Genomic DNA, 27648 nt, shown 5'->3' with positions numbered 1-27648 from the left:
TGATAAAAATATTTAGATTTTCATCCAAGGATGTGCTAATTTCTTTGCCATTATGGACTCACCACATCTGTAATCAATTCTTCTTCCTCTTTATCATTTTTTAAAAATTTCTCCTGTCCCTCTCTTACTTCTTTTCTCTTTTCCTTCCTTCCTCCCTAAAACTCTTATTTTCTTTCTCCCCTCTTTCCTCTGTCCCCACTTCCTTCTTTCCTACCACAAGAGGACTTAGGGGGATATCTCACAGTAAGCAGAAATGGCTGACAAATAAAAGCATAGGTAATATGATTTGTGAAGAAATATGGCAATCAATATGACCCCAAAGCACTTGTATTTCTATATTTAATGATTAACATGTTGAAGTGGAAATGAAACATGACGTAATTTACAAATGCATGAAATAAAATGGAACACATACATAATTCTAAGTTAGTCACATAGTTTATATCCAAAACTATAAGGTAAAGAAGTGATGAAAACTCTGTGTCCATGAATTGGAAAACACAATATAGTAAATATGTCAATTCTTCCCATATTAATGTTTAAATTTATTAACATTCTTATCAAAATCCAAGCAACTCATTTTGTTACATTCCACCATAGAAAAGCAAATTCTGACTTGAGACTCACTGGTACTAGCCCAGACTGACCCTGTGACACTGAGGCAAACCCTTAAAAGCGTGCAGCAGAGCACCCATGGGAGCAGAGCAGGGAGTCCCTAAGGGAGTACAAAGGAGAGACTCTGGGCCCAGAGCATGGCACCCCATTGGACCTGACTGAAGGACATGCCTAGAGAGCAAAAATCAGACCTTGATCTATTTACAGGTTTTTCTTTCTTTTAATTTGTTTTCTTTTAATTAATTTATTCTTCTATGGGTAATTGGTTTCCTTTTTTGTTGTCATCGCTGTGTTCTCACTCATCACCTATCTTGCTAAGGCTTGATTTTTGGTGCATATTATTGTATCTACAGCTCTATCTAGATAAGATAGACTGGATGAATAGTCTGGAGGAGAAAACAATGGGACCAATGGTTCTGGGGGGACACGGGAGAGGGGGAGACTGGGGTAAGGATGTGGTACTGACCAACCCAGGGACAGGGGAGCAACAAGTGATCCAAAATCAGTGGCAAGGAGAGTGTAAGAGGCCCGGTAGAGATTCAGCAAGAGCAAGGTAAGGAAGAGAAATTACTGAAACCCAAATGAAGTCTGAGCATGATAGTGGGACAAGAGGAAAGTAAAAGGAAATAGAGGAAAGAACTTGGTGACAAAGGGTATTTACAGAGGTCTAAACACTGGAATGTACATATGTAAATATATTTATATAATAGTGTGGGGAAACAGATCTATGTGCATATATTTATAGGTTTAATATCAAGGCAGCAGATGGGCATTGGGCCCCCACTCAATCACTTACTCAATGCAGGATCACGTTGTTGTATTAAATTGGCATTCCAGGATGCACACCTTCCCTACACAATTGCTGAAGAAAATGTGTGCATAAGCAAATGTGAAGAAAGCTGACTGTGCCCAGCTATCAAAAGGTATAGCATGTAGGGTCTTAAAGCCTTGAAGATAAACAAGCAGCCATCTAGCTGAGAAGCATCAAAGTCCACATGGAAGAAACACACATCTGACTACCAGGTGTAGAAGGGATCAGTTATCAGACATCAAAGAACTGAAAATCATATCAATGTTTGCCCACCTTTATGATATGATCAATGAAGACAAACGTGTGCATGAGCAAATGTGGTGAAGAAAGCTGATAGTGCCTGGCTATCAAAAGATACAGTGTCTGGAGTCTTAAATGCTCGAAGATAAACAAGTGGCCATCTAGAAGCAACAAAGCCCACATGGAAAAAACACACAAGCCTGTGTGACCACGAGCTGTCGAAGGATCAGGTATTAAGCATCAAGGAACAAAAAAAAATCATATCTTGTAAATGTGGGTGAGGGCAGTATGGAGACTCAAAGCCCATCAATAGCCAATGGGACACCCCCTTACTGAAGGGTTGTGGGGAGGAGATGAGCAAATCAGGGTTCAGGGTAGCAATGATGAAACATATAACTTTCCTCTAGTTCTTAAATGCTTCCTCTCCCCCACCCCCACTATCATGCTCCAATTTTACCTTACAAATCTGGCTAGACCAGAGGATGTACATTGGTACAGATAGCAACTGGAAACAGGGAATCCAGGACAGATGACTCCTTCAGGACCAGTGGTGAGAGAGGCGATGCCTGGAGGGTGGAAGGAACTGATTATAAGGATCTATGTATAGCCTCCTCCCTGGGGGATGGACAGCAGAGAAGAGGCAGGGGAGATGTCGGACAGTGTAACATATGACAAAATAAAAATAATTTATGTATTATGAAGGGCTCATGAGGTAGGGGGCAATGGGGAGGGAGCAGAAAAATGAGCAGCAGATATTAAGGGCTCAAGTTGAAGGCAAATGTTTTGAGAATGATGATGGCAACAAATGTACATATGTGCTTGACAAAATAGATGTCTGTATGGATTGTGATAAGAATTGTATGAGCCCCAATTGAATGATTTTTTTAAAAAGAGCAAATTCTAAAAAGTGTTTGGTAAAGATCTGACCCAGAATAATTATAATACGTTTGTAAAAGAAGAATGAAGTCCACATAAATCTATATTCTTGAAAATACTTCCTGTATCTCTAGAGCCCACATTATATTAACCTAGGTATAAAGGGATATATACCTACATCAGTAGAACAAAGTTGGAAACTCAGAAAACACATACATGGCCAACATTTCTTGACAGAAGTTAAAAAATATATAATAATGGAGCAGTAATAGGCTTATTAAGAATTTTTTCATAGTGATCTGATAAATATAAGTAAATTTAAAAGTCTGAATCAACTTAAACTACACATCTTTTAAAACCATTAAAATTGACTGTACAGTTAAATGTAAAAAAATGAAAACAACAAAAATCAATATAAAGGAGAAATATTCTTTTTCACTTTGGAATGTCTATTTTTAATTTTTTCAAACTTTTTTTAACTAAAACATTGGTTTTTAATGGGAACCTCAGGTAAGTTGCAATTACAGAGTCCAACCCAAAATCCCGTGGCGGTGGACGGTTACAAAAGAACAAGGGGCAGTGGGAGTGCGGGAAGGCAGCTCTTGCAGATGCCAGGAGCCAGGTTAATAAGGCCTCTCCCTGCCGCCCTGCCTGTGATCCCGCCTGAAGTCCATCTTGCCAGGGCCAACACCACCTCTGTCCCCACCACCCTGGCCCCCACGGAAGCCCCCTCGGTCCCCTCGGCCTCCGTAGCCGCCCGGATCATAGCCCACGGGTCCTCCCTGTCCTCAGCATCCACGACCATTGCTGCCACCCCATTGAAGTCGGCTCGCCGCGTTGCAAAGGAGACCTTGTTGGGACTCCCGGAGAACTCTAGGGTCACACCAGTCGATGGCGACTTTCACTGAAGGTGGGTCATCCGAGGAGACGGTGGCCTCGCCCTTCAGATTGCCTGTTTCCCCGTCTGTGTGCAGGTTGATCGTGGGCTGTCTGGTCTGGTCTTCTTGCTTGTCTTGATGATGCTGATCTGCTTAAAGTAGCCGCCATGGACCCCATGGTGACGTTCTCGCCCGGGCCTTGCGCTGAGATGGTGCTGTTGTCGGAGTTACCCTGTCCTGAGTCATGATCTGGGTCCCGAGGGCCACCAAAGTTATTGAAGCTACACGGTCACTTCTGACCAGGCCACCTCTGCTGCCACGGCCGCCACCTCGACCTCTGAGTTCACAGCCGCCACTGCTGTGGTCGCAACTGCCACCGCCACCACCACAGCCCGGGTCGCCACCGCCCTGGCCTCCTGAGCCACCCTGGTCCTGGTTGTCATAGACGCCGCCGCCGCTCAGGGTGGGCTGATCTTGGCCAGTTTCCTCCGCCTCCTCCATTGTTGCCGCTGTACTGGTTCTGCTGCCCGTTGCCCTGAGGGGGATTATAGGAGCTTGGCTGCTGCCCACCATACCCTGGCTGTTGGCCATAGCCGCTGCTCTGCAAACTGCTGCCGTAGCGTCCCGAGGTGCTGCTGGCCACAGCCAGGGTACGATGACTGGGGACTCCGGCTGCGACTGCCATAGCCCCCAGATGAGCCGTAGCCCTGGGAGCTGACCGGGTGCTGTAACCGCTCTGCGTCTGGAAGGACCATAGCTGCTCTGGCCATAGCAGGATGTGTCCGTCCGCTGACTGGCCGTGGCCACCATAGCTCTGCTGGCCGTAGGGCTGATTGCTCCGTGGGGAGGAGCCCCGCCCCGTTGGGTGGGATACGCCCGTAGCTTTGAGTTGCTTGTTGGGTGTAGTCGTTTGAGGCCATGTCCCCACAAGCGACAAGATTCCAACTCTGCAAAGCACCGACGCTGCGTGGACTGAGCCTATTTCCCCAAACTTTTGATTGTGAGATATACCAAGGTTTACAAAGCAGATCATTAGTGTTACTGTCAACAATTCCAGCACATTCTGATCCGACTCACCCATGACAGTCCTCCCAATGTACCACCAGTCATCCAGCTGTTGTCAGTGGCTGTCCTTCCTTCTTTCCTACCCTTATGAATACTGCCGGGTAAATGCTGCCTTTTTATCTTACAGGTTGATTGCTCTACCACAGCGGGAGTTCAATTCCAAAATTCCAGGGTGACGACAGGTTATATTCTCCAAGTGCCACCTGTTTCTATTTCATCAGTAGGCATGTTTTCTTATTAGAAAATTTTGGCAAAGGCTTTTAGAAATCAAAGTTAAGAAAAGACTTTTAGACATGAACTCAGAAGCACAATCCTGAAAAGAAAAAGATTGGTAAGTTGCAACATCATATAAGTGTAATATTGTGTCCCTATTCTCTTGCATAAGAGGATAAAACAAACTGGGCTAGATCAAGTATAATGTAGCCAAGAGAAATTATGGAAACCGAATGAAGGTCAAACATGATGGTGGGACAAGAGGAAAGTATAAGAAAATAGAAGAAAGAACTAGGAGTCAAAGGACGTGTATACCAATCTAAATACGGGAATGTACATATGTAAATATATTTATATATAATTATAGTGAAATAGACCTATGTACATCTATTTATATGATAAGTATTAAGGCAGCAGAGTGACTTTGGGCCTCTACTCAAGTACTCCCTCAATGCAAGAACACTTTGTTCTAAGAACATTTGTTCTAGAAACTTGTGCTAATAATTTTGTGATGCTCACCTTCCCTGACATAATCACTCAAGAAAAATATGTGTGATAAGCAAATACAGTGAACAAAGAAGATTGTGCCTAGCTATGAAAAGATACAGCCTCTGGGGTCTTAACAGCTTGATGTTAAACAATTGGCCATTTAGCTGAGAAGCAACAAATCCCACATGGAAGAAGCACACCAGCCTTTGTGACCATGAGGTGTCAATGGGATCAAGTATCAGACATGAAAGATCCAGAGAAAAGAATTGTACTGATGTGAATGAGGGGGAGGGCCAAGTGGAGACCCAAAACCCATCTGTAGACAATTGGACATCTCCTCACAGAAGGGTCACAAGGAAGATATGAACAGGTCAGGTGCAGTTTAGTACCGATAAAATATACAACTTTCCACTAATTCTTTAATGCTTCCTCCCCATCCACTATAATGAGCCCAATTCTACCTAATCCGGCTAGACCAGAGCATGTACACTGGTACAAATAAGAGCTCACAACACAGTGAGGCTAGAAAAGATAAATTTCTCAGGACCAATAATGAGAGTAATGATACCAGGAGGGTAAGAAGGTGGGGAGAGAAAGGGGGAACTGATCACAGATCTACATATACCCCTCTCCCAGAGGGACAAACAACAGAAAAGTGGGTGAAGGGAGACAGCGGTTGGTGTAAGACATAAACATTTTTTTTTTTTTACAAATTATCAAGGGCTCATGAGAGAGAGAGAGAGTGGAAGGTGGAGGAGGGGGGAAACGAGCTGATACCAAGGGGTCAAGTAGAAAGAAAATATTTTGAAAATTATGATGGCAATATGTGTACAAACATGCTGGACACAATGGATGTATGTATGCATTGTGATAAGAGCCATAACAGTCCCGAGTAAAATGATTATAAAAAAGAGAGAAATTACATAACCAAATTTTTTTATCACTAAAAATATTCAATTTAGACAATTGCATTTAAAAACAAAACAATAGCAAAAACAAAACTCTCAAAATAAACTATAAAACTGCAAAAGGTGAAAAAGAAAGGAACAGATATTTCACCAAGTAGGATATACAGAGGGTCAATAGACAGATGAGTGGGTGTTCTACTTTCAGTGGGAGATGCAACTAAATTACAATTAGACACCATGAAACGTCTACCAAAGTGACTGAGATTTGAAAAAAGGACAAAGCAAACAAACAAACAATAAACTGTGACAAGGGCAAATGTTAGTGGGGACACATTTGTAATACACCACATAGAATTAACACAAACGCACACAAAGAGTACATGGAAACATGGAGCATGCTGAACGAATATAGTAGCGTACGCCAGAAAGCAAGTCTGCTGCCATCGAATTGATGCTGACTCACAGCGACCTTCCAGGACAGAATAGAACGATTCCGGAGTGTTTCCATGATGCTTCCATGACTCTGGAAAATGACTTGTCTAAGTATTCACATTGCACACTCAGTGGGCCCCGTGGCACAGACACCCTCATCTCTGTCATGATATACCGCCCTATTTACACTGCTCTCCCACTCTCACTTCCCTATACCTGCCCCCTTTACCGTATTTTTCTCTCATAGTGTTTATCACCTTATGATATTTACTTTGTGTATACTTAATTATTAATTTATGTACTACATTAACACATTTGTGTTCTGTCTCTCACCTAATAGGCAGTATCTTGAAGCAGGAAATTTTGTTAGTTTTGCTCACTGATGTACCCCTGAATTCTGAAACAGTTTTAGAGCTACAAAAGTGACAAACACATACTTTGGGGTCAATCAAAGCTAATATTTAGTTGGTTGGTATTCAGGGAGGTCAAGCTAAAGCACGCCACTTGTGTCTTACTATCAAAGTCAACCCCAAATACAGTATATTCTTTTTATATCTACTGTACAAAGTCCTATCAAGTTAGATAATTTCCCCCCTTTTCTTTTTCTATTTTGAACTTTATTATAAGCAAATGTGTTATATCTGGAAAAAAATAAATCCCAGTTTTATGTTCACCCAATTGTCTAATTATAAACAATACATACAAAGCAAAACAAAAAGAAATACACGTACCCTGTCCTGATGACCAGAGTAGCTATCACTAAAATTAAATAGATGGTTTTTAATACTAGGAGGTATCCATTTTTAAGAATCCTGTCTACTCACAAGAGCTTAAATACATGGCTGCAGACCTTTACAGATGAGCGAACCACATGATGACTTCGTTGTGTCATTTGGCTCAATCCACATCCAGCACAGATCTGGGCATGTGCAACCCAATGGCACATGGCCCATCCCTAGTGCAGCAAAAACAGGTCCTTGTATAATAAGAGTTTATGTGAAATTAGGTTGTTATCTTATGAAAGTTAACTTAAAAAGGCTGCTTCTCTATCTCTATCATAAGAAAAACAGGTTTCCTAAAGAAAAAAACTGCACAGAAATATTGACTAGTTGAGGAACATGCACTATAATAATTTTTATGTAACTCCCATTCTAGTGTCAGAAAAACAATGTTAAATGAATACAGAAATAAGCTTTCTATAGATACTTTTAATTATACAAATGATTAATTTTGATATGGTTCTTTTGTTTTATCACCCGGTCTGCAAGGGAACACTTTGGAAGATCCTGAAGAGAGAGGGAGAAATAGGTGGGGCAGAACCCAAAAACATGAGAAGGACCAGACTCACCCCCATCAAGCTGATGTGGACTCATAATGACCCTGTAGGACAGGGAGAGCTGCCTTTGTGGGTTTCCAGCCTCCTTTCTCCTGTGGAGCACATGGTGAGCTCACACGGTGACCTTGGGATTAGCAGCCAGCACATAACCCACTGTGCTACCAGGTTTCTCCAAACGCGAAAGAGTTCAGAGTACTGGCAGACCCAGAGTCCATAGCCATTACCCTCCATGGGTGGAACTGAAACCAATGGCTCAGTGTTCAGTGAAAGGCGGACAGTGACACTAGGAAGGTGAGCATGCCTTAGAGTAAGGAAACACATGCAGGTGACAAGGGAAGCATTTAATCAGGACAATGGAAGACAATGGTAGCAGCAACCACAGGCAGAATTGGGAAGCTGGCTACCTCGAGAAGGTGGCAAGAATGAGATGAAATGAAGTGCGTATGAATTGCAGAATGCAAAACTGATACACTACTCTATAATCATTTCCAGATAAAAGTATATAGACATGTTTTGCAAAAGTTCTATTAAACTTTAAAAGACTCATTATTTGAAAACTCTATGCATTCTAGCTGAAGGTCCTTAAGTGTTAATATTTATATGTTCCTTAAATGTTTCATTTGGGCAACATTCTATTATGCATTCTTTTTAATAATTTTACATGTCAGGTAGAATCATTGGCATTGTGATACAATATTACTGTGAAATCGGGGAAAGAAGGAGCCATGATATATTTGAACGTTTTATTCTCTTTTGTCCTCTGTCGACTTCCGTTTTGTGTTATCCACGGTAACCTAAAGTAGTGTGATGACATCATCAAACAAAGTTGAATGAATAATTGTCAGATTCAGCAGAGGTGCTCATTTCTCTGTCAATGTTTTTGGTTAGGTTCCTACAAAGTGATCATATGGAACCCACTGGTCCAAGTATATATAATAATTCAGAATGGTGTCGGCAGTCTTTATCTCAACCTTCCTAAGGGATTATTGCTGGGAAAAATTAGTAAATTTAAAGAACACAGTTGGACAATGTCTTTCTTATTTATAAACTTTGTAATTAAGGAGAGAGTTTACAGCGATTATGACAGATGATTCAAAATGGCAACACAATTTCATATTACAAAATGCTTGTACCCTGAAACACTATGTAATTAACCATCTTAGAAAAAACTCTCTGAAGGTCCAAGATGATATTCTCAGTATTGGATTAAAAAAAAAAACAAGCACCAAGTAGCTTTAACTAGTCATCATTCAGGGGAAATACAACAATAGTATCTCATTTAGAAAATTACTCTCTAGTTTAATGCAGCTAAAATATTTTTGAAGTATAATATTTCTGAAATGAAGTAAAGCAAATCTTGTCCATTATAGAAGGCATACAAAATAATAAAAATGTATGTATCTGACTTGATCATTGCCTATAACATAAAACAAGAACACATAACTGATGATAAGGAACGATATAATAAAGCAATTCAAACAGAAAAGTAATTGATTTATTCCATAGAAGTTTAGACTTATCACATTTAGCATGTGCAGAAATATTCTTTGGATAATATTTGTATTCCACATTGCACAGTCAGTTACCTACTCAAATAAATTATGTATGGTTGGCGATCTGATTTATAAGCTTGCCAGCAGAATTCAGAGGCAATGTATCAGAAACAAAAAGGCTGCCACGTCTTAAATAAGAAAATGGCATTAAAGAATTAGCCAACTCTTCCAGTGACATAAGAAAACACATGTCAAACCTAAAATGAGTTCCTATAAAGCTTTACAGAATACTAATGAAAACAGGAGAAAAACCACTTAGAAATATTTATACATATACATATATTTATTTTAAAACTTTAGGATTTAAGCAAACATAGGTGGGGTTAAGGCTTGAGCTCTGTAGTGGCTGGTTGGTAATCCTTACTCTACAAGGGGAACTCAGTTTAAATGGCTATGCATGAAGGCTTCATTTTAAATAGAAAATGTTAAGCAGGTGAACCAATCTATTTAAAAATTTTGGAGATATAAAAATATTTTAGCATATAGTTCCTGATTTTCTTATTTCAACTATGGTAGTCCCTGTTGAACATTTTCAAATTTAAATCAATTGCACTTATGACCACCATGAATTATTGTGTTTTTGTTGTAGTTTGAACATTCTGTAATGAGTAATCAGTACTAAATACAATGCTCTTGTGAAGTCCTAAGGAGAAATTAGCAATCTGTTTATTAAGGTACTGGTAATAAAAGTCAATAATAATAATAATAACAAAAGAGGTATTTCATTTACAACAAAACCAGCTGAGGGATGAGTCTTTGGAATGGAACCCTGTTGTAAAGTGGTCATTGCTTGTATATGATATCAAAACAAAATTCAATAGTATGATTGATAGTAATTTAAATTTCTCCAAAAGATTGATGTTTCCGGATCTAGCAAAGAATTATAACATTTAGAGGGCAAAAAAGAACAAATACCAGCAGATTTGTAAATTGAGTTTATTTCTAATATGATGTATTTCTGCATACACATATGTGTGTACATGTATAATATACAATGGAATATACATTTCAATGTAGGTATTTAGATATATATCATACAATGAACACATGTATACATTTATGTGTATATACATTTGTGCATCCATATATGGTTTATCATATAATGTGATCTATATAATCTATGGTTATAGATACAGATATATAATACAATTAAAATAACTGTTGGATTTTTAGAGTCTCATAAATTGACTTCAATGGTAATTCTGGGATTGTGAAATAGATACTACAGATCCCATGGGCCATGCAAATATATTATAATTTCCTGAAGGTCAGGTCTTCATCTAAAATTCTTCACAATACTTACAATATTAGCACATAACAGGTGCTCAGCAAATGTGTGTTATATTGAATTCAATGTCAACACCTAATCTTCAAGAAAAAGCTATCCATTTTTCTGATCAAGGCAAAGAACAAATGTGACAGGATATTATGTCAGCGACATACTGTGGAGGGAGGATTTTTAAGAACTTCTTTCTAAACGTACCTTTACTTTTCATAGTACGATAAATTTATAGGTCTGTTTTATGGTAAGTTATCAAATGTGACTCCAGTTATCTATGTGCAGGATAGGGTATGATGACTTTAAACATGTTATGACTGCCAAGAAGAACTCTGAAAACATTGACCAACTTTGCTTGGAAAAGGTTATCAATAAAAGCAATTTTAGTGCAATCTTATCATATGCAAACACACTAGACCAGACTTATTACTATTTTCACAATAGAAGACTTTTTAGTTCAATCAAATTTTTATGTATGCTAAATATATTACAGTTTTCTAAGTTGTAAGTACCCAAGCAAAACTTTCAAAATAGGTATGAACTGTGAATTTTAAGAAAATGCTTTTTCAATTAAAGGTGGGAGAGAGCTGATTTTTTTAAATTATTCTTTTGACTTTTCATTTCTTTGAAAATCTAAGCAGAAAGGATTTAAAGATTAATAAAAAGATAAATCTGATTAATTTTAAACTCACTTAATGTGCTTACTACTTCATAGGGGTGAAAAAGTATAACAATTAATATCGCTATCTGGTCATCAACATTGTTAATGTCTTGTGCTACTTCATAACTAAAATATGGAATAGGTAGATTTGAGTATAACATACAATTCCACAGAGGAGTAATACAAACAAATTGTGTAAGCAACATTTTTTGTCCTTAAATAACACAAATTACAAGATTTAATTATTGAGCAAGTGACTGAGACACATAGTATTTATTTTTAAACTTGAAAGACTGTTGACTTTTTCATTGCAAATCTTTTTAACAAGATGTGAGGACTAAAATATGGACCTTTTGCTTCTCTTCTTCCTTTGCCATGAACTATCGCTCCATTTGTATATGATGTTTATGGTGGCATCTCACAGCCCATCGGGTTTTCTTGCTTCAGTGTTGTAGAGACATTCTTAGAATTGCACGATATACTCAAAGCCATATTTTAATTCTCCTGAATGTGTTTTATTTTACTTCTTTCAGTTTCAAAGTGAGCTCACATATGAGCAAGTGATTATTCCACAGTCATTCCTGGATCTGGTTTTAGCTGATGATATTGAGCTACTACATCATCTCATCTCACAATTTGGTTTCAGTGTTTCATCTGGAGAAGTTCATGTGTATAGTCATTTGTTTAGAGGCAAGGATGGTTAGATCTCTCCAAGTACTTCGTACACGTCAAAAGAGATTACTCATTGGGAAGGACATCGTGTTTCTTAATGTCAAGGATGGCCCTTCACAAGATGGATTGCCACAGTGGCTGAAACAGTGGACTCAAGCATGGAACTACTATGAACATGGTGCAGACTGAACAGTGTTTTGTTCTAATGTACAATAGGATCGCTCTGAGTCAGAACTGCCTCGCTGGCATTTGACAACACCCAGAAATCAAATGGAGGAAAGGGTGATGGAGAAGTTCAGTATCATCAGCCAAATCAAGGCAAGAAGCTGTCAATTGAATAGTCCATTGCTCAAGGTGAATGTGAATAAGATTCAAATGTGTTCCAGGGTGAAAATACGACTATTAATATATCCCTCCTGAATTTAGAGAACCCCTTAAGATCATATTTGATGTATTACACTCAATAACAGAACAGCTGATGGGTTTAGGGTTGCCATCAAAAAGGTAAAATATGAGGAAAGTAAAAACAAAAGAGGACAAGGAAACTCATAGCCATGTAGTCAATGCTGACCCGTAGTGGCTCCATAGGATCTGGTGGCACTGCCTGCATGGGGACTGACTCATCACAGAAGTAGAAAGACCTGTCTTTTTCCTCGGACCTGATTGATGGTTTTGAACTGCAGACTTTGCAGATTGAAGCTCAAACTTATATGCATTAAGTCACCAGGCCATATGAATAATATGCTTGCGTAATATATTATGCCAAATATTAATTCTTTATTAAGTCTAAACTTTGTTGTGTTGGTTTCCTTCCAAAGCAATAAGGAATAGGAGAATATGAACCTTAATCCTAACTACCATAGAGAGAACTGAAATTAAGACTTTGAGTTGTACTCAATTTTATTTGCTGTGATATACAATATAGGATCACTCCATCATTTTCATTTAAATCCCTATGTTAAATGCATAAGGAACAACAATGAAACTCTCAAAGGTGCTGAATTGGTATAACAAAAGTGGATATTTATATTGCAATTGTATAGCTCAGTATTCCCGTAAGTACTATTTCTATTTTAATTAAAACTATTCCATGAATCGAAATATGCAATTTCCCTAGTTATACCTATAACCTAACATCTTCTTATAGCTTAATTTAAAACGCTGAAACAGGCAAAATTATACTATTACTCTGTGAATTATTTTTAATTTAAAAATTCAGTTCCACCCACTATATAAGCTTCAACAAATGATCTATAATTGTTTACAATTAGTAACTAAAATATCACATCGTATCTAGTGTAACACGAAGGTCATAGTTTAGCTATTTGGACATTAGAAAATTTACTCAAGCAGTGACCTGTGGCAACATTACTGTTTCATAATGCCAGTGGAAAGTGTAGTCATGAAAGACATCCCTATGGGGTTAAAAACCTAAACCATTTAGAAAGTGACAGTCAAAATAGGTACAAATGCTCATCTCTCTAGGCATCTCTGAGGAATGTGGATGCTTTCATTTTGTGTTAGATTACTTAAACCAAATCTTACATTTTTAGCACTACATGGGACGAAGCTCACCAGACCTGTTCAAGGACAGACATTCAGAATGAGTAGGGAAACATTTGCCTCTCGTATTCTTGGTCTTATTTGGAACTTTCCATTTATAATGCCTCAACACTGCATCCTACAGTGATGCTCCCTGAGGTATTGATTTTTCCTCATTATCTCTGTGTATTGTCATTGTTTCATAATGCATTAGAGCATGTACATTAAATACAGTTTCTCATGTGAATATATTCACTAATGTACTCATGGAAAGTTACCTACTGCATACATGTATATTTTAAATTATTAACATTTAATTAAAATTTACATAGCTTTACTTTTTATTATTTCTTTCTTTATTTCTTCACCAATCCTCAAAATGACTAAAAATATTGAATATTGAATAAACTTCCTGTACTTCAAATATAGATGTAGACATCACTTATTAATTGAGTTCCATATTATGAATCTCTTCAGAGATATTAGTTATTCTTATGAATATAAAATATTGGGAATGAAGGAAAAGGAAGCTGGGATTATCAAATTGGTGGATTTTTTTAAAAGCCCTTTGTTTTTTAGCCACAGAGGAAAGCAACAGAAGACATTTCTGGAAAGCAGCCAGACTTGAAGAAGATTGTGGTATATTTCTATTTATAGGATTTGCAAACCAATGTGGGGCAATTAATTGGTCTACAAATAGGTACAGAAGACTACAGGCCTGGGTTGTTATGCCCAAACTTTATGTGGGTCTTTGTAGATCTCCAGGTCTTCAGAAAATAAATTCATACACCTGAGATTACTTAATTGGCGACAGAAGCCTATAGAAACCAAGAGATTCACAAACCGTTTTTGTTGCTTATTTAAAATATTTATTTTGATCCTATGGTATTCACCTACTTTAGTAGATGAATGAGATAACCTGTAGGAGAATGATAATTTAATTCATATTGATAGAGCAAACTCCTAAAAAACTCAAAGTGCAATATCCACTTTATTGAGAGGAAGAGAAAAAAATCAACAACTGAAAAAAAAATCTTATCTCACAATTGAGAACTACAGTAATAACACATCCCACAAAAAGCGATGTTTTCAAAGTTGGTTTGTTTGTATTTGATAGTTTTATACTTATAGCTGATGTTTGATAAAGGAAAGTCATATAAAATAAAAAAATAAGAGTAGTCAGGTTTCATCTCTTCGGTTTTTGAATCCCCAGCCATGTTGCTTAGTAGAAAAATTAAAGAAAATTCTAAACTTTTGAAAATCAAGTGTTAAAGTTTTCGATAAAGATTTTTTTTAAGAGCAGAGGTCAGGAAATATGAGTCTCAATGCAGAAAAAGTACTGGTTATGCAAATGCCCTTACATTTCAGTGGGTTTGAGAGCTGATCAAGGGACAGCATAGGTAGAACGCAGGGCTCTTCACATTTTCTAAATGGACTCCGTCATAAATACCTTGTGGTCTAACACCTGGGTTTAGTGCTCCATATGGGTTTGATGTCTGGTTTTTGTAGATCAAGAATTCATGCTTCTAGAAATACATGCATGTTTTACAGTAGATAAACTTTTACTAAACATGATTTGGACACATATATGACCAGTTGATTTTTTAAAGTTAAAGTCACAATATCAAATGATCATTTAAAAAAATCACTTTAAAATATAAGTCATGTTATAAAATGTAGATGTGTACTCCTTCCCTAATATTTTGATATGAGTGTCAAGCTGTTTTCTTGAAGTAAATTAGAATTTCAATGGCAGTTACTATATTATCCATTTTTCATAATTAATGAAACCTATCTTCTAGTTTCCTTAATATCAAAAGTTATTATTTATAATTTTAACTATTTTCTACTAATAGTTTCCTCTCTTTACAGCTATATTGTACACATATATTTCACAGTAATATTTTTAATGATTCATTCTTATGAAATTTTCTCAAAGAATTCTAACTGATTATCTTATAAACAGCTTTCCTTGTTTTTTTTCTCTGGATTTTAGGCAGCTAAATAAATTCATAGTAAAAATTTCAATTCTTAGGGAAAAAATTGGACTAAGTATAATTAACTATTGAGCACCAAACTAAGCTGCTGAGAACAGAAATAATGACAGTGCAGATGGTCAGCTACCCAAAAAGAGCTCAGTAACGCATAGAAATCATTCTGTATATTTTACCAAAGAAATGCAAAGTGTTTGCCCAGCCAGTAGCTTAGTTAACCAAGGCTAAGTGAAAGGCAGTCTCTTCTGCTTTATGGTCGTTGTGATTGAAATGATCAGTGCTCTTGTGGCATTGTGGGCGACCAATTGGTGTCCTAACCATAACGAAAGCTTATTGAATGCACCTGTTGACCCTTGGGAGGAAGTTTTCTTCCCTGGTAAAGATATGCAGCCATGCAAAACCAAAGGAGCAATTCTATAGTCCATTCTACAGTGTCTCTAGAAGTCAGAATTTACTCAGTGGAAGTGTGTTTATAACAAATGAATACAACTAGATACATACAGAAGGAAGCAGTAGGTGCCAAGAAGCAAATAAACAGATTTCTAAATATATTTAATTCATATTCATCCTGTGAATCTGAATGACCACGAATGAAAAAGAGCTATTAAAATGGAAACTGTTTATTTAATACTTGTACATTCCTTTGTGTTAGCCCACATTTAGATATAGTTGATGATGAAAATAAAACAAACAAAAATCTGAAACTAATCCAGAACTCTTTGATGATTCCAATTATAGGCAGTTTGATATGTAAATTTTCTGAACGTTGGAGAAAGTGAAATAAATTATATGTGTATATCTTCAGAAAGTTAATTTATCATGATGTTACATGACTATATGGTAGATATTAATATAATATTTATTATAAGTGAACACTTGAAAATAATATGAGGTGCTCCAAAAAGTTTTAACAAATGGAACTAGAAGAAAATGGAAAGTTTTCATTAACTTTTGGATGCCTCTTTGGATAAATGATGGTATTAAAACATGTTATTGCTAACTGCTAATGAATCAGCCCACAACTATTAGGATTTCTGGACAATAATCTTGATAGCAGCAGTACTCTGGATCTTTTTCCTACATAGCCAATTAGTGAATTTGAAAAGCCAACTCTTTAATTAGAAGCTGATAGCAAACTGCTTTCAACATCCCCCACACATGGCTATTGAGTTAATTTGACCCATAATAACCTGTAGGAAATAGTAGAATTGCCCCCTTGGGGTTTTCAAGGCGTAAATATTTACCAGAAGAGAAAAACCCCAACTTTCACCCTCGGAGTGGCTGCTGGGTTCCAGTGGCAGGCCTGTGCCTCGCAGTTAAGGCACACCCAGCTCCCGGGCTATCACCACACAGCTGCTCCTATAAGATGCTCATTATCAATGTATACTCTGTAAAGTCACTTTAAAGTACAATACCGTCAGTATGTTAAAAATTAGTACATTCAGTATTATTCATTTTTTCTTATGTGAGACATTTGCTTCTCTTGCCAAAAAAAAAGAACAGCATAATCAAATATTATGTATCTTCTATTGGTTCCTCATTTTAATAATAAGTGTGAAGTAACCTATGATCAGGAAATTCACTTTCAAAACGGTACATCCTCCATCAGGTAATGCATCTGAACATCACTGAAGCATTTCCGGCTTTTCTAGGTCGTATTTCCATGAGAAAGCAGGTACCTTTTATGATTGTTTTGCTAAGACCAGCGTACAGATACACTGCATCTGAATGGTTGTTTAATAATGTATATAATATTGATTTCTTTTTTTTCAGGAGGATGTCAACTGTCTCAATGATATTTTTTGGTGGCAAACTTTTGCTTTCCATGTTTTCCCTTTATTTTCATAGTACAGAACCCAATTGTATTAATTTCTTTAAAAAGGCAAAAGAAAACAAAGTCTACATCACATTAGATTTGTCTTCGAAAAATAGAACTGTCTGCCCACTTCCATCATAGCTTCCCACTCAGCCAACATATAGTCATTGCTATGAGATAGGAAATTATTTATTCAAAGCATATCTCAACTTCCCAGTCATTCATTTGCAAACCACATTGATATATAATAGATAATAATTGATGGAAAAAGTAACACATTAAATTTTAATATATAGTTTGTTTACTGTGTTAGCAGATTTGTATTTAATTTGCTGAGGAAATAACAACGCCAGGCTTACTCCTTATACACTTGATTTCCTTTGAAAATTAAAACGCTGACCTGAAAAACAAACACGCTGTTCAGGGCCACCATCGTCTAAGTCTGGTTGTTAGCCACCCGCTGGTCTCCATAAATCAGTCTGCAAACCACTGATCCATGTCATAGCATTTTCACTTATCTATCTGTTACAAACAAGTGCCTACAAAGCGAACATTTTCCACTGACTTCATTCAGCAATAAGATAGCCTATTTCAAGTAGATATAGTTGTTTTTCTTAGAGCTTTTAAAATTGAGCACATATCTTCAAGTGAAATATTATGATTATTAATTGAAATGGGAAATTAAACTATTGAGTGTTCATAATACTGTTATTGTTTTAAATGTCTTGCTTCAAATTAATTGCTTAAACCACATTTTTAATGATGTATACACTGGCACATTTGGTAGCAATTAGTATATTTTCAAATAATTTCCACAGTTTGTTACATGATAACATTTGTTTAATCTTTATCATCAGATAATGTTAAATAGCTTAGACACTCACTTAATCTTAAAGCATGAATTGATGGATTAAATTAAAAATAAATATTTGAGTACAGTTAGTATGCATCATGGAGACCTCATTTGTTCATTTCAATAAAAATTACTCATATTGTATCCATTTTGGGCTTTGTGTAATATCTAATCTACTGATTATGTTCCCTGAGCAAGTGACCCATGAGGAAATAACCAAGCCGACACACTGAAGGTCCTTATTGATTTACTCAAGCTGTCTCACTCTATAAAGGTACCTGATGATGCTCATACACGTAATACAATACATAAAAAGTAAATTCTTGAAGACAGCAACAAAAGGAAAAGAATAAGAGAACAAGAAAAAGCCAAGTGCGGATCTCTTGCTGGTCTGGTCCGGCTCTAGAGCGTCAACTCTGATCATGCAACTCCATGCTCAGGAACAACACTGGGATAGCCTAGTGGGCCACTGAATGGCCACCTGGAACATAGGAGTGCTTTTTGTTTGTTCATTTAATTTTCGTTCCATTCTTGGAGAGGGAGCTCAGCAGCATATTACGAAGCCACTTCACTTCTGCGAAAGTGTAATAGGAAGATATTCCCTTCTATATTTCTGTACAGTAAAGTGTGTCAATGCCTGGAGGGTGGAGGAAATGTGGGTTGGAAAGGGGGAACTGATTACAAGAATCTACGTTTAGTCTCCTCCCTGGGGGTGGACACCAGATTAGAGGACGGGAGGAGATGTCAGACAGTGTAACATATGACAAAATAATTTATGAATTATGAAGGGTTCATGAGGGAAGGGGTAGTGGGGAGGGAGGGGAAAAAAGAAGAGCTGATATTAAGGATTCAAGTAGAAGGCAAATGTTTTGAGAATGATGAGGGAAACAAATGTACATATGTGCTTGACACAATGGGTGGATATATGGATTGTGATAATAATTATATGAGCCCCCAATAAAATGATTAAAAATTATCAAACATTGTACATGACCAAAATAAGTTAGTCATTATTTTAACAGGGTGAAATTAATTATTTAAAATAAGTGTACATAGAATAATTATTTTTAAGCTAAATGGTTTTCTGCTGTACCTTACTGAATAAATGAATGAATATATAGAACTATATAACTTACTAATAATATTGGTGATAAAGAATTTAGGAATATCAAACAGGTTACAAGCTTAAAGCATTGTATTTGATATATATTTATTGGCACATAATACAGTGAATGTAGCTTGCTGAGATTATAATGAAACTATTTTCATTATCAATAAGTAAAATACAGGATAAATTGCATGTTGAGGTCACCCTTAGTGTGAGGCAATGTGAACACAATAATTGTCAAGAGAATATTTACCTTGCTAGTTTTATTTTCAAATGCATCAAAAATTAGTTTCATATGATTTAAATCCAAATTAGAGATAAAATCTAAGGAACAAAACCAGATTTATTTCTCTGATATCATTTCTTTTGGTTTTCTATTACAAAGTAATCTGATGGTCAAGAACAATTAGTGCAATAAATAAATAAATAAAAGAACAATTAGTGCACATGAAGTTGAAATTGTAAATTAGGTTCACAGAATTTAGTATAGCTCTCTTTAAGTTGAATATCATATATGGGTATCTTCCATTGTGCTCATATAAGCCAACACTTATTACTATATTCTGATCAAAGTGTATATTGTTTACTTTATTAATCTATAATATACTACATTGTATAATATATTATACATAAACATTTGTGAACATATAGATAGGCATACTTTATGAATACACAAAACAAAAGTTAATGGTATAAGTGAATGTAGGCTCAACATTTTCAAATATAGGCTATTTTCCTGATGGCTAACAAAGTCAAAAGTTTGGAGACTAATTCTTATCTCAAGAGCAAATAGTGTTCAGATATAGACTAGATTAATGATTAGTGGTAAAACAGTCAAGCCTAAATTTTCACTGTTCATTTTCTAGCCCGTTAGAGCGAAAGTCCCAAGACTGACCCTGTCTTAGGAAAGGTTACCAGTTCGGTTTTATGTGGGCAATAGTGGGTTTGAAAATATATGAATGTCCTGTAATCAGACTGATCTGGATTTAAATTCCAGTCTTGTCACTTATTAAATGGGTGATTTGTGAACACAATTCCTATTCTAAATCTGGATTTCTTACCCACAAAGTGGGGAGAATATCAAATTGTGGGGATGTTGTGGCGTGAGTCCTACTAGCATATGAGGATTTTCTACAGCACCGTTTTCTATAGCCTTGTGCCCCCAGTAAATGAGAAAGAAAAAAGCCTAAATAAACAGTTCTAGCTCACAGGTATGTTTATATGGAAATTATTAATGGAAAGCAAAAGGATGAATATGGGAAACAGAACTGGGAAGAATGTGTATGGAGACAAACTCTCAACCCACATTGATTGTTTGGAGATGCGGCCCAGTCACATTCTCTTAAGTAAACGTTATTTCCCATGATGCCCGCCTCCCCCAATGATGCCAATTTTAAGGTGCTACTTCAAGCACATTGTTGCTACTACACACACTTGAAGGTCAACTGCTTGAAGACGACTGACCTGAAAGTCGTCTACCATTTAGAGCGATCAGATCCTTCTGTCTTTCCCACCCTCAGTAGAGCCCACTACTTTCTGATAAGGATCATAGATTGTACTCCTGGAGAAGAGCTCAAAGACACCTAACGTCAAATCAGCTCAGAGATGACCAAGGTTAAACTGCCATCTTAAATGTAGAGCCTGCTTATATTGTTACATGTGTAACCTCCTGTCATATGTATGTCTCAGTCACTAGAGTCTAGAGCCTCCCCTGTTACAAGTATGCTTCTAATACAACCCCTTCCTGTTACAAATGTACTTACTGTGGCTGGCATGCCTGAGGCTATATAAGCTCTTGAGAGTATACATGATTGCATCATTTTGGTTCTGGTCTCCATTGAAAGAGGTGAGCCTTACATGCCTTGTGTTATGTCTCTTTAATTTAAGCTTTAATTACACAATTGCCCCCATCTGGATGTGGGGCTGGACTCCACAGATGAAGACAAAGGATAAGACTAAAATTTTCTAATTAACAAAGCAAAAAAAAAAAGGGGGTACCTATAAGGTGTGTAATACTAAGGTTATCGCTAGTCAGGGGAACCCGTAGTGATGAAATTCTTCCCATGATATTATTTAATTTTATAATTTTTATAAATTGTGCCTTAGATTATAACCTTAAATTGTTCTTGAATTTTTAATATACCCGGTTTGAATTGGCTTTCCTATCTTAGATCTGGGAGAACAAACCTCATAAATACCAAATATACATGCCATATGTGGATATAAACCAGAAGGTGCTATGTCCCTCCATTCCTATTTCTAGTGCTAAATAAAAAATGTGTAATGTGAAGATCTACAGGCAAGAGGTGGATAAATTCTTGAGCTATCTCTAGGAAAATTAGAGTCATAATATAAACAAAACACTTTGTTGATTCAAATTTCCATCAAATAGAATCAGACTAAAAGAAGTGCTGCTTTATAATACAAACATCATGTCTCATAATAAAATAGGCTATGAGTGTGATGGGGATGCTGTCATTTGTTTATGTCTGATGGAAGAAATCAGTCTAAATTTGGGTTAACCAATATTAAAGGATAAATTCTCAAGGATCATTTTTAACCATCCTCTTCCTCTCTTCTGCCCCCACCAGAGTATGTCTGCTCACTGTTGAAACAAGGGTTCCAACATTGATTATTTTCTTTTGCATTTTTAAGTGTATTTTGGGGATATCAGGCTAGAATATGGGTGCAATAGAAAATTCTAGAGTATTCCTTCCTCATATTCTAGGAGAACTCATATTTCCTCGCGATGATCTTATTTAAATGGACTCACTAACCTTATCCTAAAAGAGAATCCTTCAGTTCTAGTATATAGTTATTTCTTGTCACTTAATTCCTGACTCTCAATAAGAGGCTAGGGTCAGAAGAAAATACTCCTACAATCAATGTCACAGGTGAAAAAAAAAAAAGCAGTCCAGAATGAACTTAGGGATCCATGTTTTAATCTAGACGCTGAGTAAAATGCCTTTTGCAGTGCACATTTAAATTTTTAAAAATTCCATCCCAATTTTTTGATGAGAAAAATCTTAGAGACTAGCTCACTTAGTCCTGAACACATGGCTAGTATTTGACAAGGCAAGACTTAAACTTTGTTCTATCCATTTCTAAAACTTCATCCCTTAAAATTAATACACTGTGAAGGTAAGTCAGCAAGTGCTACTGTAAAATCATGGAGCTTTTATTGAACAAAATGCCAAGATGTCATCGTTTATCACTGCCTCTTCTATCTATATTAATATACTTATGAAGATGGCAACAACTTTCCAACCTCACCCTGAATAATACTGCACTCTGATTTATACCACATCAAAATGACCACTGTGATACCTTCAAAGGACTTGTTTCTTTTCATTTGTTATTTTCTTATAAAAATTATTTTATTGGTGGGGGCTCTTACAAATCTTGTAAACAATCCATCATTTGATAGTATTAAGCACACTTTCACATATGTTGCCATCAACATTTCCAAAACAATTTCTTTCTACTTGACTTGAGCCTTTTGCATCAGCTCCTCTTTTTCCCCCTCCTTCCCAAACCCTCCCACCTTTGCTAATTCTTGATCAATTATATATTATTATTGTTATTTCATGTCGTATACTGTCCATTGTTTCCCCTCACCCAAACTTCTGTTTTTCATGCCCCTCAGGGGAGGGGGCAAACATCCCAACCTTTTGATGGGTTCCCTTTCTCTACGTCCCCCCCCAACCCCCTTCCCATCATCCCTCTACCCTCATGACATCACTACTCCCACCACTGTTCCTGAGGGTTTTATCTGTCCTGAATTCCATGTGTCCAGGGCTATTATCTGTAGAAGTGTGTGTGCGCTGTCCTAGCCAGATTTAAAGGTAGAACAGAGTCATGGTAGTGGGAAGGAGAAAGCATTCAGGAACTAGAGGAATGATGTGTGCTTAATCAGTGCTATAATGGACCCTGGTTGAATCATTCCTTCCTTATAACCCCTCTGTGGGGGTATGTCTACAGATAGGCTTTGAGTGTCCACTCCAATACCCTTTCACACCTATATAACTGTTTGGGATTTTTTGATACCTGATACCTGCTCCCATTGACACCTAAAGATCACCCAGGCTGGTGTGCTTCTTCCATGTGAGTTTATTTGTTTCCCTGCTAGATGGCTGCTTGTTTAACTTTTAGCCTTTAAAACCCCAGCCTCTACATCTTTTGCTAGCCGGGCACCATTCACCTTCTTCACCACATTTGCTCATGCACCCATTTTGGCTTCAGCAATTGTGTTGTGAAGGTGAGTATCACAGAGTGCCAGGTTATTAGAACAAAGTGTTGTGGTGTTAAGGGAGCCCTTTAACAGAGGACCAAAGTCCATATGCTACCTTAATACTTACCATATAAATATATGTACATTGGCCTCCATCCCTTTCATTATACATCAATATATTTACCTATTTACATACATAGAGCTATGACTCTATACATAGCTTTTGCCTCCTATATATTTTATCTATTTCCTTACACCTCCCTCCTATCTCACTCTCATGCTCACCCTCCATTTGGATCTCAGTCATTCCTCTTGGATACATTGCAATTGATCAAACCCCACCAGGCATTATACGCCCTCCTCACCATCAACTTTTGGTATCTTGATCCTTTAAAATGTTCTCTAACGTTAGGGGAGCAAAAAGTCTGAAAAGGCAAGAGCAGGACTTCATAGAAGATATAGAAAGATATAGAAAGATTCTGTGTAATAATCCTTGCTACCCTTGAAGAAGCAGCAGGTACATTGTCATGATAGGAAGAAATTTCTTGGCTCAACTTTGCTGGCCTTTTTCTCACCAACACAGCATGCAATTTTCTGAAAAGTTCTGCCTTATAATTTTCCATAATGGTCCTGTGCTTTTTGAGAAAATCTATCTAGACTATCCCTTTGTCCCCTTGAAAAACAGTCGTCACTCTCAGCCCATCAATCCTCACAGATGCCACCGCTTTGCATGACTCTTTCTTGGTGGGTCCCTTACATGATAGTGCTGGCTGGTAGTACTAACTTCCATGCCGGTCATTCAAATTCCCCAGTTGCTCTGCAGGAGGAGGATGGGCTTGTCTGCTCCTATAAAGATCTATAGCCTCTGAAACCCTATGGAGGCAGTATGAGTCTGAATTCATTCAGTTGCAGTGGGTTTGTTTCTTGTTTTCAATGACACACTGTATTGTTGAGGTACTATGTCTACATCCATTCTCTGATTATAAAAAAACATGTCAAGCACATTTTCTTTGTAATAAACCCATGCATACATGAATTGAAATCCTAGTAGCAATACTTTATGACTAACTCTCCTATGTCTCTTCCTATAAGTTTTTCAAGACCTACACGGCTTTTCTCTTTTCATGTGGCAACTTAATCTGACTTGAACACATTGGGCTGAATTCAGTAGTGCTTTACATTCAAGTCTATGCATTTCCATAACAAACATGTTTATTCATTTATTTTGAATTATTTTGTCACCCAGAAACAATTCCTGTGAAAATTAACACAGAAATATAATGTGGAAAATGACACCTGATGTGATCATAAACTATGTCTAATTTTGCTAGGCATTAATGACACCTTGATCGAGCATCAAATATCTAGGCAACCAGTTATTTCTTCCACTCTGAATAAATATAACATAAAGTAAACACCAATGTGTGATAAACAGCAAAGTGTGTTTGAATTTAACAGAAAAGGTATCCTGCACTTTTAAATAAATGTTCCTCATCAGCAAAGATGAGCAGAAAATGTGAATGTGTGTGTATATATATATTTTTTTCACAGACAAGCGTACTTTTGAACTCTTCTGAGCTGACCTCCTATACCTATCACTTGTCTGTCAAATTGTGGTGATGTCATGTTTTATGTGTTCCTATGATGCTGTAAACAGAACCCAAAACTATAAATGGAAGGTTAAGAATGTAATATCCTTCAATTTACAAATGGCATCACTTTACTTGCTGAAGAACTAACTGACAAAGAGCAACGACTCTAGCAGTCTGTAAGGAATGCAATTCAAGGTGAAGAAAACAAAACTCCCCATCACAGACAACCGACACCTGGAAGCAGCGGTGTGGTGCAGAATGGCGCGAGAACCAGAAGGAGAAACCAGCTTAAAATGGAGAAAGTATGGCTAGACTGTCTCAGAAGCAAGGGTGGAACACCTTTGTCTTACATGCTTAGGACATATTATCACTGGTGACCAGTCCCAGGCGAAGGACATCATGCTTGGTAAAGTAGAGTCAAGAGAAAAGAGGGAAGTATTCTATGAGATGGATTGGAACAGTGGCTGAACAGGGGACGCAAACACAACAACCATTGGGAGGAAGGCAAAGGCCTTGGAGAGGGTTTCTTCCGTGGCACTCAGGATCACTGTGAATTGGAAATGATTCTTCAGTACCTAATAAAAAGAACAACCTGGCTAATCATACAGTCTGTTATATGTTGGCACCATATTACTACATCACTACAGTGCAACAATCTGGTTTTAAGGGCCCTGAGAAATAATGATTGCATTGAAACTTCTCAGACATTGAAAGAGTTTTAAAAATGATATTCAAGAAAAGATGGGATCTAATACCATGGCCATATGTACTACCCAATCATATTGCTGCAGAGTAGTATGGCATTGAGTAAGATTTCAGCAGCATAATGTTTGAGGATAGTTTTAAGAAGAATGGCTTAGTCTTCAAAATATTATAAATCCTCAAACAATATAGTATCTTTAACTCACTTCCATCAAGTCAATTTCAACTCATCGTGACTCGATAGGACTCTTGGAAACCCAGGAGTAGAAATTCTCATCGTTCCTCTTCAATGCCTCTGATGATTCAGACAGCCGTGCAGTTAGCAATCTAACTCTTGAGTATTACTCCACTATGGCTCCCATAATACAGTTTAGTTGAATGCAATTTAAGAAGAATTCCAGGAAAATTGGATAATAAAATATATGTATATTCACAAAAAATAACCACTCCTTGGAAATACCCTGATTTACATCATTACTTTTCAAACATATTAAAAATGTCCCATAAGTTGGCTTTATCAATTAGTCATCCAGGAAAGACGTACTTATATGAGTACGTACATTGTGTACTTAGGGCTTGAAAGAGTTAATATGGCTCTATAACTTGAACATAAGAAATGACCAGAGTTGATCCCCCAAAGCACAATCCTCAAATCACCCGAGGGACATTCTTCTTCAGTGCATTCAAGCTGCCCTGCTGGTTTGCAACATATTGCACAATTCTGGACCCCTAATTGACTACAAGGGACTGAAGTGCTTGGAATATAATTTCATTGCTTCAATTGTGGTTCAGTGAGGCGTTCCAGTGTTTTAAAACAAACTTTTCATATGAAATCTCATTATCAGGGGAAAAAGGAAATAAAAGCAACTAACAAAATAGATATTCCCCAGACCCGCATTAAGGTCTAAACTTTATATCACAGAGAGTTGAAATTTTGGGGAGTTTATTCAATGAAAGCATCCTCAGTTATGAGAAATATGTAGAAAATGTGAAAAATCCTGACTATGGCCAAGCAAACGGGAAATATTTGAAAAATAAAAATTATAATAGTCAGCAAAATATGTTGAGGGCTGGTGCCCATGCTAATGTCTTCCTTGGATCATTTCACAGACCTACAAAGTGAGTTTTAATACCAAGATAATTTAGATAAAAGAATACTGCCATATAAGGAATTTAAATAATTTTTCCAAAGTCCTAAGCTAGAAAATATCAAAACCAGGGTTCAAAGCCAGTGAGTTTGGCTCTAGTTACACTATTAAACTATTAACAAAACCAGGACTGAACTATCCCTAATTTCAATGATAGAAATTCCTGCCGCTTTGTATGTGGTCTCAGCTGATACATTCACCCACGTATTTTCATTTGTCCTGCAGAAACAGGTTGACTTCCTGACAGACTCCTTGCATTCCCTCTTCAGGTAGTTTTAGTTCTCCTGTACCAGCAATACATGGCAAATCTGATCGGTAGGATGTTCATCATTTATTGGGCTATCTTTCAGATAGATCAGAATAATTATTCTTTAAAGCAAGCTCAAAACCAGTCTTTACACTGTTCCTTTTTACTCCCAGTTTTAAATACACATACTCTTTTGCTGGACCCACCATCGTATCCATCTTCCGAGGCCTGACTGGAAAAGTCTTCTCAAATAGCAGTTTCAAATTTTGGAAGTACAAGTTCGGATGTAACATAAAATTTTAGGACATGGTCTCTAGTGCTGGACACATCGCCTGTGCCAACAAAGCTCACAGTAACATGTGAGTACATTTCTGTGTGCCCCAACCT

General features: G+C 37.1%; 1 protein-coding gene and 1 pseudogene across 3 annotated transcripts in view; both read right to left on the bottom strand.

The window, feature by feature from the left end:
• CSMD3 (CUB and Sushi multiple domains 3) overlaps nucleotides 1–27648 on the bottom strand; it is a 1306760-nt gene that overhangs the window by 872077 nt on the left and 407035 nt on the right. The window lies entirely within an intron of this gene.
• Nucleotides 3166–4340, bottom strand: LOC142448475 (uncharacterized; annotated as a pseudogene).

Source organism: Tenrec ecaudatus, chromosome 5, assembly GCF_050624435.1.
Source record: "Tenrec ecaudatus isolate mTenEca1 chromosome 5, mTenEca1.hap1, whole genome shotgun sequence".
NCBI classification, from domain to species: Eukaryota; Metazoa; Chordata; class Mammalia; order Afrosoricida; family Tenrecidae; genus Tenrec; species Tenrec ecaudatus.
The sequence above is the reverse complement of the archived record's forward strand: the minus strand, read 5'-3'. Positions and strand labels throughout refer to the sequence as shown.